Source organism: Protopterus annectens, chromosome 3.part0 (assembly GCF_019279795.1).
Source record: "Protopterus annectens isolate FY-2018-M chromosome 3.part0, PAN1.0, whole genome shotgun sequence".
Lineage (NCBI taxonomy): Eukaryota > Metazoa > Chordata > Ceratodontiformes > Protopteridae > Protopterus > Protopterus annectens.
Genome location: NC_056731.1, coordinates 182,460,327 through 182,473,612, shown reverse-complemented (window position 1 = coordinate 182,473,612; position 13,286 = coordinate 182,460,327). Strand labels below are relative to the sequence as shown.

General features: G+C 42.8%; 1 protein-coding gene across 1 annotated transcript in view; it reads right to left on the bottom strand.

The window, feature by feature from the left end:
• LOC122796306 (aryl hydrocarbon receptor-like) overlaps window positions 1–13,286 on the bottom strand; it is a 1,394,090-nt gene that overhangs the window by 210,138 nt on the left and 1,170,666 nt on the right. The gene's annotated exons all lie outside the window — the stretch shown is intronic.

The following is a 13,286-nucleotide window of genomic DNA, read 5'->3' as shown; positions in this document are numbered from 1 at the left end:
AATATTTTGATTTTTTTGAGTCTGTCCATATAGGACAAGTGTTTAAGGCCTAGGATTCTCTTTGTGAGGTACTTTTGCGTACCATATGTGGAAACATATGACATTTGGTTCTTTTAATTTTCGATCTGAAGTAAAGACATAAAAGAATTCTGCAACAAAAGGTGTTTTGGTAATTATGAAGTCTACTGTGCAATGAATCATAATCAAAAATAAATATAAAATGAAAATAACAAAGAATGTAGATCCTGACAGAGTATTTGGCAATAAGATCATTTTATTAAAGTATATCAAATTAACAGTAAGTGCAGCCATATAAATACAACAGCTAGCTAAAAACAGAATTATCAGCCAAGAGCATGACAGAAAATATACAACTTATTAAATAAATGGACAGAATGTAAACAATCAAATACACTTGAGAATAGGATGCTGGTATCTCTCCAACAGCAATTATCATATGCAAAACTCAGCAGACGACAAGAGCATAAGCTGTAGCTCTTTGGGGGACTATGAGTATAAGACGCAAGTTACAGCACAGTTATAATCAAATCAATGTTTTAAAAACATATTTTGTACCTCACACTGAGCTCACACACTTTAGATATGCACCATCTATTATTAAGCAGCTCACTACAAACAGATGAAATGTATACGTTGAACAAGATATCTGTTAAATTAAGAAGCAAATGCTGCTGGACTGGGCATACCACTACAGAGATTTAATTAAGGAAGGATTATTTTATCATTTTACACACACACACACATATATATAAATCTATTTCATACAAGTATAAAACCAACCATTTGTCATTCTTCCATCTTTATATATAAAAACATACAAGTGCACATGCACATACACACACACACACACACACACACACACACACACACACACACACACACACACACACACACACACACATACACGTATGTACATATATGGTTCCCCTTCACAAGATCGAATTACTGAAAGCTCGAAACTCATAAGATCGAGTTCAAAATCTCGAGTTTCAGTAACTCGAAACTGTGAACGGGAAGTGTAAAAAAGAAGATTAAGGGTTTTACTTACCTTTTTGTTGGGGACTGGATCCCCTTTACTGTTCCTTCCTTAATGTGCAGGTTTCATGACTGCACTTCAGCGGAGGAATGGAAAGTGCCCCATTGTGCGCTTATGCATATAGCGCATAATGGTACATTTCCATCTCCTTTGCTGTAGTGCGATGTCGGACTTGGTATTTTTAAGTAGGGGGGTGTGGGGGTGCAGGGAGGCACAGCCCCCCTGCAAAAACATTAGAAAAAGTGTTTATTACTTTCCTTTTGTGCCGGTTCACAATTTCGAGTATATGAATACTCGAGATTTTGGGCTCGGGCTTATGAGTTTCGAGTATTCATATATTCGATCTTGTGAACGGGAACCATATATATATATATATATATATACCCCCAAAAATCCAAAAAAAAAAAAAAAATCAAAAAAAACACAAAAAATAATGCTAATATGTCATATAAAGACACTAATATCCCTGACTGACCCCTACCCTAATAACCTAAAGTGCTCAAAATATCCTCACCTGACCTGCGCCCTAACCCTGCTCGCCCCTAACCCCCCTAACCCCAATATTTGTCACTATTGCAACCAATATCTACCCCGCCTCTAACTCCTTATTAGCCTAAATTATAACATAAAACCAGCACTAAACTCACCTGAACCTCACGAACCTAGCAACACCACACCACAGGGCTAACAATAGCAAAGCCACAATGGTCCTAGTATGTCCATTTTGGTTTTTTCAGTTTTTGAGTTTCAGGATTTTTGGGTTTTGGGATTTTTTATTTTCAGGCTTTTTTGGTCAGGATTTTTGATTTTCAAGCTATATAGTGTTTCACTTCTGATAGGGAACCATATATATATATATTATATATATATATATATATATATATATATATATATATACACACACACACACACACACACACACACATATACATACATAAATATATATGTGTGTGTGTGTGTGTGTGTGTGTGTGTGTGTGTGTGTGTGTGTGTGTGTGTGCATACATTAGTCATGCACAGACAAACAGAACACACACACACACATACAGACACACATATAGATATATCATCTTTTGGGCTAATGAATGACTAAATGTTGAATCTAAATATCAGACACAGCACATATTTGAGCAATTAGGAAATAAAGATGGAATTACAAAACCAATTATTTAGCATAGGTAACAAAAATATCTACACAATTAGCAAGTAAGAAAAGTACAGTTGTATACACTTACCATAAATGTAGCTGTTCGAGTGTATTCACTGTTGCAGTCATCATATTTGGATTATCCCTGCCAGGGTAGCCCTCGGCCGGCCCGAATACCAGAGGCTTAGTATTTCTGCTTCAGTTGCTGTCACTTCAGGACTGACGTCAGGTCGTCAGTAGTATAAAGTAAGGCAGCCAAAGCCATTACATCAGTTTTTCTTGCCCTAACCTGTCAGGAGCCCCCAAGTAGGAGGCAGGTTCTGGTGGAAGAACCCCACCAGTAGAAAATAAATACCAATATGTCCCTTGTAAGGAAAGAGAAGAAGGGGGATGGAGGGAGGGAAACCGGGACTGCAACAGTGAATACACTTGAACATCTACATTTATGGTAGGTGTACACAACTGTACTATGTTCTTCATGTTTCACTGCTGCAGTCATCACATTTGGGTTGATTCCCAAAGCTGAGGATATGGGTGGAGGCAGTCAAAGAGACTAGGGGCTGGCTAGGATGCCCTGCAAGACTGCAGAGGCAAACCATGCCCTGGATTTGGAGAAGAGAGGCAGGTGATAATCCTTGGTAAACGTGTGAATAGATGTCCAGGTGGCAGCCTCCAGGATGTCCCTGGTGGGGACTTCTCTGAGGAAAGCTGCAGAGGTGGAGGATGCTCTGGTGGAGTAAGTCCTGACCCCCATGGCGGAGGCTTTCCATGTTGTTTGTAGCAGAAATGGATGCAGTGTGCTATCCATTTGGAAATGATTTGTTTGGAGATGGCTTTGCCTTCTGCCCCTGTAGTAAAGCTAACCAGCAATTGATCAGACTTTCTGAAGGATTTAGTCCTGTCTAGATAAAATCTGAGCTGTCTGTGCACATCTAGAGAGTGCAGAATTCTTTCCCCTTTGTTCTGGGGATTAGGAAAAAAGGTGGGCAAATGAATGGATTGGTTGAGAGCCACACTGGACACCACCTTGGGCATGAAGGATGGGTTAGTTCTGAGGGATACCCTGTCAGCATGGAAGACGATGAAGGGTTCCACAGCCATGAGCGCTTGCAGCTTGGAGACTCTTCTGGCTGAAGTGATGGCCAGAAGGAATGCTGTCTTCAAGGAGAGAAATTTTAGCTCTGCAGAAGAAGCTGGCTTGAATGGGGGATGGGTGAGCTTTTTCAATACATAGTTAAGGTCCCAAGCTGGGGTTGGTGCCCTTCTGGGTGGCCTCAAGTTACTAGCCCCTCTTAGGAACTGTTTGATCAAAGGGTGGGAGAAAAGAGGCTGCAAAGTGGGAAAGTGATCAGAAATAGCAGAGGCATGAATTTTTATAGAGGAGAAAGAGAGGCCACTGTGTAGTAGATCAGCTAAGTAATCCAGGATGAGAGGGAGGGAGGGCTGTGCTGTATTGGCCTCCTTAGCCTGGATCTAGGTGCAGAACCTTTTCCATTTGTCAGCATAAGACTTTCTAGTGCCAGGGCATCTGGCCTCAGGGATAACATCTAGAGCCTGTTTACTGCAGTTGGCAGATTGATCCGGGGTTAGGGAATAAGCCAAACTGCCAAATTGAGTGTCTGCAATTGGGTTGCATGAATTCCACTTCCTTCTGAGTCAGGAGGTTTGGAATCCGAGGAAGATGCCATGGTGGCAGTGGGGACAGGCTGTGCAGCAAGGGGTACCAGTGCTGGTGAGGCAAGTCTGGAGCTATAAGAATTGTCCTTGGTTTTTCCTCATTTTGAGCAGTACCCTGGGGATGAGAGGTAGTGGAGGAAAGGCATAGACTGATAGACTGACTCAGGGGAAGGACAGGGCATCCTCTTTCCAAGCCATGCAGTGATGCACCCTGGTGCAAAATTTGATGAGCTGATGGTTGGTGTGGGAGGCAAAGAGGTCGACCTTCAGGGTGCCCCATTTCTGAGTTATTAGGGTGAAGACTCTTCTGTTGAGCTGCCACTCGTGTGGGTCCAGGAGATTTCTGCTTAATTGGTCTTCCAGAGAGTTGATAGAGACTGGTAGGAATTGTGCTAACAGGTGCAGTTACATGGCAGAGGCTGTGTGCCAAAGGGTCATGGCCAGTCTGCATTGAGGGCAGGAGTGAGTCCCTCCCTGCTTGTTGATACACTACATCACAGTGGTGTTGTTTGTTTTGATCAGGAGAGCCCCAGAGGAGACAAAGAGTTTGAAAGCTATCAAGGCGTGCTGGACAGCCATCATCTCTTTTTGGTTGATGTGCAGAGGGATTTGCTGTGGTCTCCATTGGCCCTGTATGCACATGCCATCTAGGTGTGCACCCCAAGCATAGTCTGATGCATCTGTGGTGAGGGTCTGGGTGGTGGGGGTGGTGAGAAAGGCAGTCATTTGTTGTGGGAGCATGCTGTTGCCCACCAAGGAAAATCTTTCCTGAGGCAAGGAATTATAGGTATAAGAGTTTCCAGGTCTTGAGAGTGTTGACACCAAAGGCTTTTTAGGTACCATTGAAGTTTCCTCATATGCAGTCTGGCATATGGAATGAGTAATATGCAAGATGCCATGAACACCAGAGCTTGCAGGATCTTCCTTGCAGATAACTGGGGTATGGTGGCTAGTTAAGAGAAGTAGGCTGTCAGGAAAATGTGTTTTTCTGGTGTAAGGAATGCTATCTGGGATGCTGTGTCCAGGCTTGCTCCCAGGAAGATAATCCTTTGGGTGGGCACCTGTTTGGATTTCTTTTCATTGATTGTGTAGCCTAGGGAGGTTAGTAGGGTCTTTACAAAGGCCAGGTGTTTGAGCAGCTTTTCCTGGCTGTCTGCCTAAATAAGGCAGTCGTCTATATATGGGTAAATCTAGACATTTATTTATCTGCAAAAGGCAATGGCTGGAGCCAGACATTTTGTGAAAACTCTGGGAGCAGTAGATAAGCCAAAGAGAAGTGCAGAGAACTGAAAGTGTTGAGATCCTGCTCTGAAACGGAGATGTTTCCTGCATGATTCCCTGATAGGAATGCGGAGGTAGGCCTTTTTTAGATCTAGGGTGGCTAGCCAAGCATCCCTGGAGAGCATGTGCAGCAGCTGTTGGAGGGTGAACATTCTAAATTTTGGGATCACCAGGAAGGTGTTTAGAATGGATAGATCGAGGATGGGGTGCCAGATGCCCTCTTTTCTGGGCACCAGAAAAAGTCTGGAGTAGAAACCTTGGCCTATCTGTTCTACAGGAATGTGCTCTACTGCCCTCACAGAAAGCAGGAAAAGGATTTGCTTTTGTGCCTCTGCCCACTGGTTTGGAGGTAGATCTGGGAACCCTTTTGGGGTTGGAAGAGTGTGGAAGGAAAATTTGTATCCCTGAGACACCATGTTCAGAACCCAGTGGTCGTTGGTAATGGTGGCCCAGGTGCTTGCGTGAAAGGACAGTTTTCCTCCTAGGGGTAAGTGAGGGTGGGCAGAGGGAGGGAGTGGGGGAGATGAGTCATTGTGAGCTCTTAACATAAGGGGGTGGCTTAGAACTCCTTGGTTTTGAAGTGGAGGTAGTCTACCGCTTAGATCTCTGCATTCCCTGTGGCTGCTGTCTGTGGGGGTCTGGTTCCCCGAGGCCTAGGCTAGACTGGCTTTGTGGGAACAGGAAAGGACCAATGTTTGGTGGGACAATGCCTGCTGATCCTGGATGGCTGGACCTGTAAGAAATCCTTTAATGTTTGCATAGATTTTGCTTTTTCTTCCATCTTTTTTAAGACCTCTTTTACCTTAGTGCCAAATAAGTTGTCTTTGTGCAAGGGGGCATCCAACAATTTAGATTTGACATGGCCTGGCAAGGGCTGTTCCTTAAGCCATGCATGCCTTCTAATGACAGATCCAGTGACTGGGACCCTGCAAGACACTTCTAGGGCATCAAAGCCACAGTGCAAGGTGTGTTTAGTTACTTGACTTGCAGAATGCATTAACTCTTGTAATTCTTTAGATTTTTGCCAAGCAGGAAAGGAAGACATTTTTTGTTTGAGGAGTTCCAGGGTATGTTGCTGAAATTTTAGCATATGGAACTGACAATTTAGTGCCCTGATAGCAAGAGTAGCTGAGGTGTATACTTTTTTACCCCATCTGTCTAGTGCTCGGGAATCCCTATCTGAGGTTGTGGGATTCTTAGCAGAGGTTTCTTTAATCCCTTTAGGCCCTTGAGAAATTACCTCAGGGTCAGCAGTAGGATTTTTAAAAATAAATTTGTGTGAGTCAGGGACTCTATAGTACCTGCCTGGTTTTCTGGGTGCAGGAGGGAGGGTGTCAGGAGTCAAGCTGGATTCCAGGTAAACATCCTCCACAACATCCAGGATTGGGGGGATGGCCAAGGGTCTGTGCTGTGGAAGATCTAGGAATTCCCTGAGCCTCTTTTTAGACGGAGGGTAGTCTTGTTTCTCCCATTGGAAATGCTCCCTTAAGGTATGCAGGGTTTCCCCAAAGAAGAAATCCTCTGGGGGAGAGGCTGAAGGGATGGAATCCTCTGCATCAGAATCCTCATAAGTAGAGAGGGGTTGCATGTCTTCATATTCAGATGCATCAGAGTCATCAGACTCTTGTTCAGACAAAACTACAGGGGACAGATCTATTTTCCTTTTGGAGGGAGTAGGTTGGCTTCCCCTGATCAGCATGATAAGGTCTTCCACCATTTTAAACATTTGAGACTGAGGCAAGGAAGCAGGTGCTTGAGAGTGGGTCGTCGGTTTCTTGGGTGTGGTTCGTACCCTGGGCCTGAAAAACGTGGTCATTTTCAAAAGAACGGTAGTGCGAAGGACTGCCGGTGCCTGCTCGGTGGCTCCGAACCCATCCAAGGTAAAGACGACCGCAGGATCCTTAGTCGAAGAAAAGTTTTGTGGCATATCGGACTCCGAAAGGGTCTCAATAGTGGCCTGTGAGTCCACAGATGTGGGCATCAGGGGCTACGAAAGCACCTCACTGAGGACTGGAGAACTGATGACTAGATTAACGCAAGCATTGTCGGTAGATTTGGATCTGTGTGATCTGTGTCTGTCTTTATCTTTAATTTTTTTGGAAGATCTGCTGTCGGATGGCTTACCAAAGCCATATCGGAATTCGAGGACTATAAGCGAAAATATCTGGCTACAATAAGGGCCCGACTATGGATAGCTCTGCCGTTGAACAAAGCACAGAAACGACAACAGGACACGTCATGGTCTGGGCCTAAACAAGTGACGCAGTAAAAATGGAAGTCTCTTATGGTATTTGCTTTCCACAGGTGAGACAATTATTAACTTCTTCTGACATTGGTTAGTGCAAGAAAAAAGGATCCCCAGTGGGATACTTAGCTTTAGAAGACTTCAACTTCAATTTGGTAGATGAACTCAGGTAGTGGCCGACCAGTACTCATGCGAACTGCTTCTGCTTTGGGCTCCAGTGCAAGAAAGACTGATGTAATGGTGTCAGCTGCCTTATTTTATACTACTAATGACCTGACATCAGTCCTGAAATGACAGCAACCGACACAGAAATACTAAGCCTCTGGTATTCGGGCCGGCCGAGGGCTACCTTGGCAGGGATAACCCAAATGTGATGACTGCAACAGTGAAACACAAAGATCATCCTCTTTTCTTTTCATCTGCTTCTACTGCAGCTGATAATCCATACTGTCAAGACTTGGACTGTAGGAAGTAGTCAAAGGTTAAGCAATTCTTCAATGAAAATGCATATGAAGCATTCCTCTTAGACCTATTTTGAAAATTAAACGACTACTTGTTCACTCATAACATATTACTATATTTTGTTTTACAAAATACGTATCTCAAGATGAAAGTGGTTGCATTCACCATATAATTAGCAGCAGCAAATGTTTAATGGCAGTGTTTGTATAGCTGTACAGCTCAAATGCCTTACAAAAATATTAGAATATAGCAATAGAAAGAGACTTTTGACCTGTAATATATGAATCTGGAGCTCTCTTTGCACAGGAACTGTACCCCATTTGCCTACAGATTAAATGCAATAACTCTACTGTTGCACTCCATCAAAGTAAGGAGAACAGACTATTTTAGACATCCTTTTTCACCCCTGCTGCCTGCTGATCATCAGGTGCCCCATATTCCAACCCAGTCTAGTTTTTTTCCTGTGTGACAGCCACAGCAGCCATCATACAGGCAGCCATCATGTTTTATTTGTAATTATAGCCCTAACCCCTATCCTGAGTGGGGAATATATGTAATTCACATCATTATCACGATGCCTTCCCTGCGTGAGTGCACACTTCTGTGCACCTGCAATGAAGGATACTGTGTCCACAGCTTGGTGAGCCAAACATACACTTCATGGTTGTTTCTATGCTTTGCTGTCTCTTTTCCAAGGAGATTGTTGCATTTTAAGACAGACTCCACCCTCCACCCTCCACCCAGGACAGGTCACCCATACTTCCCTTGCCAGATCCAAGTTGCTAGTTGAAAACATTCTGTCTAGTTGGCAGAGTCATAGTTGGTGCTGTATTCCTCTATAGCTGAGGAGAAAACCAAGAGAATGTACTGTAATACAGGGAGTGTTAGGCTGACACTGAACACTAGGTGCAGCATCGGAGAGAAAAGGCATGCCACTGCTGAGCCCAGAGTGTACACTGGGGGAAGGAGTGAAACAGAAGGCAGATACGGTGCCATCATGTAGGAAACAGGCACTGACACTGATAAGGAACAGGTGCTCCATTCAGGATAGATTAACTCTTCACTAATGAAGTTAGATTCTCTTGCCTCTAATCCTAAAGGGAATTCTGGAAGGACACTCAGGAATTTTGAGAAGAAAGAGAAGGCAATCTAACAATGCATGAAAGAGGCCTATTTTCTTAAGGAAAGGGCTGCAACACCTCCAAATAACATTTATCTTACTTATACAGGAAAGCCTGAGGAACCCTACAAGCTGGATTTTTTAAATATATATTTTTGTGTGTGATTAGCTAAGAGACACGGATGTCTGAAGGACTAAAGAAATGTTTGTTTTAATTTTGCAAAGTAAAGTGCCTGATTAGTACTTCTCTATTTGTGCTGTTTTGCGACATCTTATTAAAAAAGACTATAAAAATTATCACTTTGGAGTGAAGCTACTTATTTCATGTTTATTTTTGAACTCATTTTGCTTGTTACCAATAAAACTTTATTACTACAAAAAATATGGTCTCTGCTTATGTGCTAAAAACAGCAAGAAATACAACTCATACATACACCAAAAATGTGTGCTGCTGAAGTTTGAACAGTGACAAGTTTATTTTACAAGCTAGACTGTAGGCATTCTAAAACCTTTATTGCAAAGGAGAAAGACGTCCATACAACGTATCACTGTTCTGACTTTTCTGCTTTTTTAAGTTCTCTGTTAAGTATATTTAAGCTGTAATAGAAACTTATCTTATCTTATTGGTATAGTTTGGAACTTGTTTTTTATCTGAGATACACACACACACACACACACACACACACACACACACACACACACACACACACACACACACACACACAAATAGATGGGCAGACAGATAAGATACACAGATAAGTAACTATATCCACAACAGGGTGGCATAGAAATGTATCTGAATTTCTCTATCAGATGTATACTTCCATGAAAAATATGAAAACAAATGATCAGTTATCACTTATTATATGCTTCTGGATGGCACTCAAGGAGGTGTGCCAACAGCACAACTGTGGAATGATAAACAAAGAAGACTGGATGGGAATTGATTATTCCTGACGGAACTAAGCAAATAACTGGTAAAAGAAGCCATATGCCTAAGGAGTAACAAAACTTACTGCTCAGACCATTCCAGTGGAGCCATGGCAGCAAAATAATAGCAATACAATTATCATTTAGGATTGTGCACATAATGACAATCATTTAAAGTAAAGCAGGACACCTCATGTATAAGAACAAGTGATAAATAATCATGATCAGAAAGGCAAGCTATTTAAGCAATTTAATGAATTCTTGAGTGCGCAGACTGACAAGGACAGGGAACAGTATGCATACAAACAGAATGTTTTAAACATATCTGTGCTAGATCCAGAACATTACTGTGACTAAGGTGAAAGCAGGTCATGTCAGAGCAATCTAAACTTCAGGGGCACAGTGGAAAGCAAGGAAGGAGATTTCCCAGAATTCTCATCTAGTAAATCCCAGCAGACAGAAATGGCACATGACGCTCTCCTCCAAAAAAAAGGAAACCAATCTGGTGGTCCCCTGCCATAAACAAACTACAACAGAAGGAGAAAACTGATGTGGAATAAGGTGAAGTCCCAAGACTGGAAAAACTCCCTTATTAGCCTCAACAAAAAGTTGATATCCCTCATCAAATCCTCTAAAGCTAGCTATGAAAACAAAACTGCAGCAGTTAGTAAAGACAACCACAAGGCTTCTATAGTTATGTAAAGAATCTCCACGGCAATACCCAGATTTGATCTGAGCTACTGCACAATGGTACCTCCTATACTGAGCCAACAGATATTGCCAATATACTGGCTGACAGATGCAGTGCCAACTTTACCCCCCCCCCAAAGGACCAATCACAACACCAGTAGATTGCCAGGCACCCAATATTACTGCTGCACAGGTTAAAACAGTACTGTCCAAGGCCAAGAATACAGCTTCTATCGGACCTGACAATATCCCTGGCTGTGTTTTACATGAACTACAGATTGAAGTGGCACCTCACCTGTGTGCCCTGTTCAATCACAGCCTCACCTCAGGCTTTGCCCCTACCGAATGGTGCACTGTTACAGTCATCCCTCTCCACAAAGGAAGAGTGACTACAGACCCTGGGAACTATCCCCCCATTAGCCTGACGAGTCTGATATGCAAAGCTATGGAACACATCATCATGGACCTAATAAACAAGGATATAGGGAATCTCCAAACTCTGGATCCCACACAGTTTGCTTTTGTGAAGGGTAGATCATGCCTGCTCAACTTGGTTGACTTCTTTGAGTCAGTCACCACAGCTGTAGATGAAGGCAAGATGGTTCATACAGCCTACCTTGATCTGGCCAAGGCTTTTGATATCATTCCCCACTCAGGAATCATAGAAAAACTAACTAAGCTAGGCATCAAACCCTATATCACTGAGTTGCAAACTGGCTCACAGACAGAACCCACAGTGTGAAGGTAGCTGACTCCAGGATAGACTACCGACCAGTCATGAGTGGAGTCCCACAGGGTTTGGTCCAGGGTCCTCTCCTGTTTAATATCTATTTCTCTGAAGTCCAGGCCAACACGAAGGGACTCCGGCTGACAAAGTTCACAACGATTGCAAGTTGAGAGCTATTATTAACTCCCCAAGTGATGATGACATCCTATAGATAGGCCTCACTGAGACCAACTGGTGTCAGAACTATGGCCTTAAGCTCAATGCCAAAAAATGTGTCGCCATCCACTTTGGAAAAAAAACTGGTTCCCATGAATTACAACATCAATGGAAGTTCACTGAACACAGAAGGAGTTATAAGAGATCTGGGAACACAGGTTGACAACAACCTCTCTTTTGACCAGCACATTGCCACTGTGGTCAGAGTCTTTCTATGCAGCACATTTCATTACTAAGGGTTTTGCATCTAGGAAGAAAGGTCATTGTCTCCCTCTACTCTTCCCTCATTAGGCCAATCATCGAGTACAATGCCCCATTTGGCATGTATCTCACTAGACACCTGCAACAACTGGAGAGGCCGCAAAAGTACCTCACAAAGAGGATCCTAGGCCTTAAACACTTGTCCTATATGGACAGACTCGAAAAACTCCAACTATTCTCTGTCTCATATCTCCTACTTAGAGGTGATCTCTGCTTGACTTACAAAGCCATGTCTGACCTAGCTCTGTCTGAAATGCTCCATCTAAAGAAATCCCAATCCCCCCACACCACACGTTCCAGAGACCTCAACTTCATTGCCACAATCAGCAGAACATGCTGGAGGGACAAGTTCATAACCCAGAGACTGCCCATGCTATGGAACAGACTTCCCATACATGTCAAACAGAGCACCTCACTGGCCCTCTTCAACAGAAATCTTGATGACTGGATGGGAAATAAAAAATTCACCCCAGGGATCACTCCGGTGGCTCTACTTGACAGAGGCACTGGGAACTAAGGTCAGGTGGCACAATGTCAGGGTAATCCTATGGGCTAGGCTTGTAAAGGCTCCAGGGCCATTAGCCTAGTACACACCTATGAACCTATGAATAGCAATACAGTAATTGCCAAGAAAAATAAGCAAAATTGATGTGTAAGGTATTAACATAAGGTTTAATATCTAAGTAAATTTACTTAACTAATGGACAGTGAGGTAGTGTTTGCAAGAATAAAGCACGTGGATTAATATAAAGCAAGGGCAGAGCAAAATATCTGAGTGATATCTGATTAGTCAATGTCTCTGTCATTCGAATGGAATTAATTCACATTACATTTAAAGAACTCAAAGGTTGGGCTTGAACATCAACAAGAATTTGTAGCTGGTCTATTTCAAAGATGGATGGGCAGGTATTTTCTGTCTTTGACTATAGATGAGACAGACCTACTGAGACTCTGTTACATCATCACACATATATTTTTCATGGTATAATTTTGTTCTAAGATGGACTGAGGGAGAACTGAGGACTGTTTCACAGGCATGATGAGGCAGTTGAAAGTAGTCTGGCAAAATAGAGACACTGGCACCTTCAACTCCACAAAGTCAAAAAGAGAGGAAATACTCCAGCCCCACCTATTTGTCCACATAGGAGAAAGCAAAATGAATAAAAAGCCTCTTATACCATTGGTACAGAACTGGATGTATACAGGGCATAAGGACATAAAGGTGCCATTCCTGAGGTAGCATTTCTGACAGGCCCAAATACCTCAACCCAAGAATCTGAAGTCCAGATACAAATTAACTATTTTTTTTCGGAAGATAACAAAAGGAGAAGTAGAGAATATGACATGTTGTGCAACTTGTGCTAGTGACTAGGCCTCTGAAAAACTGCATACTTCAAGATAAGGGTCTGATGGCTATACTAGTAGACTAAGTTGCCTATTTGTCTCAGGGAATGAAAATAACCGCATGATCTCT